The sequence below is a fragment of the Prionailurus viverrinus genome, chromosome B3 (assembly GCF_022837055.1).
Source record: "Prionailurus viverrinus isolate Anna chromosome B3, UM_Priviv_1.0, whole genome shotgun sequence".
Taxonomy (NCBI): Eukaryota; Metazoa; Chordata; class Mammalia; order Carnivora; family Felidae; genus Prionailurus; species Prionailurus viverrinus.
The window spans coordinates 144,290,981-144,297,746 of NC_062566.1; the positions used below are offsets into that span (position 1 = coordinate 144,290,981).

The following is a 6,766-nucleotide window of genomic DNA, read 5'->3' on the forward strand; positions in this document are numbered from 1 at the left end:
GACCAGGTTCTTGTCCGTGTGGACGCGGGGCCACGTCCCCCTGAATCCTCCACAGCGGGTCCTGAGAGGACCGGGTTCTTGTCCGTGTGGACGCGGGGCCACGTCCCCCTGAATTCTCTAAAGTGGGTCCTGAGAAGACCAGGTTCTTGTCAGTGTGGACGCGGGGCCATGTCCCCCTGAATCCTCCATAGAGGGTCCTGAGGAGACCGGGTTCTTGTCCGTGTTGACGCGGGGCCACGTCCCCCTGAATTCTCTAAAGTGGGTCCTGAGAGGACCAGGTTCTTGTCTGTGTGGACGCGGGGCCACGTCCCCCTGAATCCTCCACAGCGGGTCCTGAGGAGACCGGGTTCTTGTCTGTGTGGACGCGGGGCCACGTGCCCCTGAATCCTCCATAGCTGGTCCTGACGAGACCGGGTTCTTGTCGGTGTGGATGCGGGGCCCAGGTCCTCCCGAATCCTCCTCACCGGCCCTGTGGAGACCGGAATCTTCTCAGTTTGGACGTTCGCACTCGTCCACCCGAAGCCTCCACAGCGGGTCCTGAGGAGACCGGGTTTTTGTCAGTGTGGACGCAGGCTCAGGTTCTCCCAAATCCTCCACAGCAGGTCCTGAGGAGACCGGGTTCTTCTCAGTGTGGACACGGGTCCTCGTCCCCCCGAAGTCTCCACAGTGGGTCCTGAGGGGACCGGGTTATTGTCAGTGTGGACGCAGGCCCAGGTCCTCCCAAATCCTCCACAGCGGGTCCTGACGGAACCGGGTTCTTGTCGGTGTGGACCCGGGTCCTTGTCCCCCCGAAGTTTCTACAGCGGGTCCTGAGGAGACCAGGTTCTTGTCGGTTTGGACGTGGACCCTCGTCTTCCCGAATCCTCCTCAGCGGGCCCTGTGGAGACCGGATTCTTCTCGGTTTGGACGTGGGCCCTCCTCCTCTCAAATCCTCCACAGTGGGTCCTGATGAAACCGGTTCTTGTCAGCATGGACATGGGCCCTCGTCCATCCGAAGTCTCCACAGTGGGGCCTGAGGAGACTGGGTTATTGTCGGTTTGGACGCAAGGCCACCTCCCCCTGAATCCTCTACAGTGGGTCCTGAGGAGACAGGGTCTTTGTCTGTGTGGACGCAGGCCCAGGTCCTCCTGAATCCTCCACAACAGGTCCTGATGAAACCGGGTTCTTGTTGGTGCGGATATGGGCTCTCGTCCTCTCGAATCCTCCACAGGGTGTCCTGACGAAACTGGTTCTTGTCCGTGTGGACACGGGCTCTTGTCCACCCGAAGTCTCCACAGCAGGGCCTGAGGAGACCGGGTTCTTGTCAGTTTGGACGTGGGCCCTCGCCCTCCCGAATCCTCCACAGGGGATCCTGGTGAAACCGGTTCTTATCAGCATGGATGTATGCCCTCCTCCGCCCAAAGTCTCCACAGTGGGTCCTGAGGAGACCAGGTTCTTGCCACGTGGACAGGAACCCATGTCGTCCTGTTGCCCCACTGTGAATGTAATGGCACAGCCTTAAGGTCAGACTGGTCCTTCATGAAGAGCTCCTTAGATTGTGTTGTCAAGGGCCTGTCCTCCAGGTTGGAAATGGTCAAGGGATCTTGGGCTCATGACACAAGGCAAAAACAAAAAACAAAAACCCGACACTCTTTGAATTGTCCCCATTCTATCTTAGAGTTGGATGGCGTCACCTGGGCTTGACCTCTCCCAGTGGGCCTGTGCTGCCATGCCATAAAAATCCAAGTCCCAGGAATCAGAGCTTCTTTCTTCCTACCTCTGTGGGCTCTGGGGGCTTGGGGAGCGTCTTCCTCAGAGCCTTCTCCCCCTTTTTTTTGTCTGTGTCTCCTGCCCTGTGCCTTGGCGTGCTTGTCATGGTCTTTTGATAGAATGAAAAGCCTGGAGGCTCCTCTACAGTGTCTCTGTAAACAGGCTGTGGATACCTTGAGTTTTTCAGTGAATTTTGACTTGGGCGGTCTTGGACCAATCCAGTCAGCTGCAGCATGTCAAGTGCTGTAAGCAACAGCTCGGAGCCAATGACGAAGACCCACAAAAGCCAATCAATGTCCTTGTCTCCCTCCCTTTGGACAAATGATTCTAGGAAGCCTTGCATTTCCATTATGATATAGTGCCTGTCACCATTTCTGTCTCTCACGCTGGTCCTTGGACATGTAGGTGTAGTGGATCGTGACAGGGAAAATCTGGGATAGAAGTTATTTCTTCCCAGAGTCGTGTTCTGTGGCCTCCCACACTGAGGTGTCCCACCCAATACCTGACAGGTGGGGAGCCATTGGCGACAGCAGTGAGGTTTGCAGCCACTAAGAGGAGCTTGCCTTGGCCAGTCCTCCACCCTGGGTGCCTTGATGCTCCTTGTAGATTTGCCTCCATCCCTAGCTAGGGCTGGTTAATCAAGCACAACACCATGGTGCTGGCTGCAACACAGTGGACCAAGCATCTGGCGTCTTCTTCGACACTAATCTAGGAACACTGTTCTTGGTGCCCACCTCCTTTGGAGATAAATAGGAAATACACACCCCTGCACCCCCAGACTGGTGCCTGCTTGTTGGTCTCTGCAGGGAGTCTGACCTTTTATAGCACTGATAATTTAGGGTGAGGGTTTCTGGCAACACCTGGCATAAGCCCACATCAAAGCTACAGACCACCAGCAAGCACCAGCTCCTTCCCACAGCAGCTGAGACATGAGGGTGAGGAATGAGTGAGCCATTCTTAGGTCTAAGGCATTGTAGGGGGGCATCAGCTAGGCTCCCAATCCCATCCTTGGGGATAAATGTATTGTGGGACCTCAGCTTCTGTACTGAATTAAGAACATGTAGACTGTGACCTGCTGAAGGAAGTGGCAACAGCAAGTCACAGGGGGTGACAGGCAGCTCTCTAGGCATCTGAGCTCTCGCTTGGGGTACATGAGATGTGCGGGCCCCTTGTGACTGAAGGTGGGGTTTCAGTACACCCCCAACAAAGGAAATGGAAGCACAGGATTTATGACTTACAGAGCCAAGAACAAGAGGGCACAAGGACCCAGGGAAGGGCAGGCCTCCATCCGACATTCCCAATGATCAGGACATAGAAAACAGGGTAGCAAGTACAGGATTTCTTGGGAGCGGATGGGGCTGAATTCGCTAACTTTCAGAGGCTCACCTCTGTGTTATTCTAGAAGGTGCTTGGAAAACCAAAGTGGGTATCCTAGGCAGATTCTTATCTACAGTTAAACTCACTGAAAAGTAGGCAAGAGAAAGAGAGCAGGGATTCACGTTCACCGAGCTCCCTCTGGATGCCAGAGTCATCCATAGGCACTTGTGCCTACCTTTCTGATTGATTTCATTGGGTGCTCCTTTCAGCCTCATGGTCTCAGTCTCCCACATTTGGAAATTTTGTCTCCAGGGAGGCACAGCTTGCGCTAGGTGGAACCTAATGCCAGTCCCTTTCCCTCACAGCCCAAAGACACCCCAGTTTGGGACAGGCAGTATGGGTGGTGGTAGCCCTCTATTATCCAGAACACATGTTGGGACTGGGGGAAGACAGATTACCTGGAGAATGAGAAAATGTTCAGTGCACAAGAGCGCGGTTTTGGAGAAAACTCATGAAGTTGCCCATAAAAGACCTTGTGTCGACTTCTCTTAATTCTGGAACCAGACACTTCTGCTCATGACACAGCTGCACCCTCAGGTTCTCTTCCCAGAAACTAAGGCTCAGTTTGGGCTCTTACTGGCTCAAAAACTATATAAAGGCTACAAGCATGCAGTTTTCAAGTTTTATTTCAGAGTGCTGGTCGGTGACCCATGAGAGACCTGTTGTCAGAGCTGTGATGTGCCTGAGGACCCCTGTGTCTCCCAGGGACCCTTGGAAACGTGAATGTCAGTTGTGCCGCCTCATTACTGTATTTTTACAGATGCACAGGTGCATTGTCTATAGTTGTTCAGGGGTCGGGAGGGTGAATTATGGATTGTCTTCTCCAAAAGTCTCTTCCTTACCTTTCTCTGTGTTTATAGTTCTGATATTTATGGCAACACCAAAGAGGAATGCAGCGCTTATGACATAAATGTGACCAAAAACCACTCTGAGATATACCATGGATTCATGACTTTGCTCACTGAATTCTTCTTGGAGGGGTCCACAGTCTTTGCTCCCACCAGTGCCTTGTCCGTGCACCATGGAGGATCCCAGCTTATGTGGCAGTGGCAGTTCCTGTTATGGTTGCACATCCCTCTGTGACTGCATGTCTCTGGGATACAGTCATAATTCAGCTGAGCCACACTGCCAGTGCAGTAGGTATACTGACAGAACTTTCCAGAAGCACAGGAAGTACCAGTTCTCTCATGACCAATCTGGGTTGTTCCTGTGCTACGATGTGAATCCAGCCCCAAACATCAGAACCCAGGATCTCAGACAGATGGAATCCAACATGCTCTTGCAGCTGAGGGAGATGTGTGACATTCCTACACTGCAGCCTACCACACGGCACGCCTGTATGGGAACAGGTTCAGTGTTGAATTCCCCGGGGTCGTCTGCAGTGTCTATATTGGCTGCCTTTGTGATTTATGGTATAGCAGACATCTTCACCTTTCCCAGAATTTCTGCCAAAGCTTTCTTGGCAGTGAATAGTGCGGTCAGTGCAGTTTCCATGATAGCAGTAGCCCTCTTCAGTGCACGCGGTTCCATCTTGCATATGGAAGTCATCAGGGTACGCCAAGGTCACCCCTTGGCAGGACTCTGGAAGATCACGTATATTTTGGATTGGTCTGCAGGGTGTCCAAGCAGCGGAGTTGGCTCAGTCTGTATAGCGTCTTCCTGTATTACATTTGCCCCCAGGGGTTCAGATACAATCACGCATACAGCCTAGATTGCTGTAGCACTGGTTGAATGAGCCGCAGTCACACTGCTTGCCTGGATCCACTGTGTAGTTTCCATAATGATAGTGGGTCGGGCTTTTATTTAAATGCACATTTCAGGGGCGCCTGGGTGGCGCAGTCGGTTAAGCGTCCGACTTCAGCCAGGTCACGATCTCACGGTCCGTGAGTTCGAGCCCCGCGTCGGGCTCTGGGCTGATGGCTCGGAGCCTGGAGCCTGCTTCCCATTCTGTGTCTCCCTCTCTCTCTGCCCCTCCCCCGTTCATGCTGATGGCTCGGAGCCTGGAGCCTGCTTCCCATTCTGTGTCTCCCTCTCTCTCTGCCCCTCCCCCGTTCATGCTCTGTCTCTCTCTGTCCCAAAAATAAATAAACGTTAAAAAAAAAAAAAAAAAAAAAAAAAAAAAAAATAAATGCACATTTCAGTGTTGAACATGCACTAGCCTGTTCCACAATTCATTATGTGCTGCGTATGAATGAAGGAACAGTTACTGAAAGCTTCCATTATATCAGTTAATTGGGTCCTAAGGCAGCTGGACCGTTTTTGGCAAGCACATTCATCAGTGTCAATGCACAAGCCACAATTTCTTGCAATCTGATGTGTTGCTATGACAGACAAGAGTAAATAATGTCTGCCTAAATAACTCAGAATGATGGCATATAACCCATTGGTGGATGGCATATAAAATATACAACTGGACTGCCATGAACCTCATGGGGCCCATCTCAAATCACATTAAGGGTGAATGTGTTTTAAGAAATCGAAAATACTTTGACTCATACTACTGAAGAGAAAAAAGGACTCTGATGCAACACATAATTGCCCGTGTGAGCTTGATGTCTCTCATTATAAATGACTATGAAACCAATAACTTACATCAATACCATGAAATATTGACTCAATTAAGCTAACTATCCTTATTAGGAATTGGGCACTCTTTTCCACATGGTTAACACACTATACATTGTTTTGAAACTGAGAGAAAGTCCTTTGAAAATTCTGTGATGGGATGAACAGAACTTACTAGAGATCCTTGGGGCTGCATTGGCATTTCCTTGAGGAACAGGGGGTCCCCTGTCCTCCTTATATCCTAGGTTATAAGTAGGTCCCATTGCACAGATGTCTGCGACTATCTGAGAAACAAAGTGTTCAAACCATTGGAAATCACCGAGGGGTCTCATTGCATAGGCAAGTTAATCCAACTTCATGATATCTTCAAGGCTGCCATAGCCTGTGTCAATTGTGACCATGGAAAGAGGAATCTCCTCCAGGTCGCCAAGGTAGTAACAGTCTGGAGGCATGAAAGGGTAGTCCACCTGCAAGGCTCCCTGAGCATCCTGAGTCATCATCAGCAGAGTCTGGACCAAAAGAGTTTCTTGTGCTGCATGTGCATAACATGTCTCTTGCCCCCAAAACGCAGGCTATAGGACAGACAGCCTGGCATCTGAATGCCTTTGCTGTGGTGTGGCTCCTTCTTGGGAATTACCACCTCAGAGGAGGTGTAGCACCATGAGGGATGCCCTTGAGAACCCTGCACAGGAGCCAGCACTGCCCAGAGTGCAAACAGCAAGAGGGGTGCCCTCAGGGTGACCTGGCCCTCTGCCAGCCTCATGCCCCTGCTCAGGGACATATGCCAGTGAGAATGGATAAATGAAGGATCCTCAGCAAAGCCAGGTCTAGACCATCAGACAGAACAGAGGGCTGTGCCAGGTGGCCAGCACCCTGCACCTGGGGGCCACCTGTGGGGTTCGGCAACAGTCCCAGGGTGTGGCATTGGGTGACCCTGCACATCAGTTCAGCTGGGGTGGATGTGGGAGGGGCAGGTGGGCCATGGTCAAGAGTGGTCACATGGACATGGGTAGGGATTTGGACCCAGAGGCATGGCTCTAGTCAACACCTTCAATCTTTCCTTCAGCTACTTGCA

At 51.6% G+C, this 6,766-nt stretch overlaps 1 pseudogene; it reads right to left on the minus strand.

The window, feature by feature from the left end:
• Positions 1 to 3,933: 3,933 nt before the first annotated feature.
• On the minus strand, positions 3,934 to 6,472 carry LOC125168162 (disintegrin and metalloproteinase domain-containing protein 21-like; annotated as a pseudogene).
• Between the last annotated feature and the right edge of the window lie 294 nt (positions 6,473 to 6,766).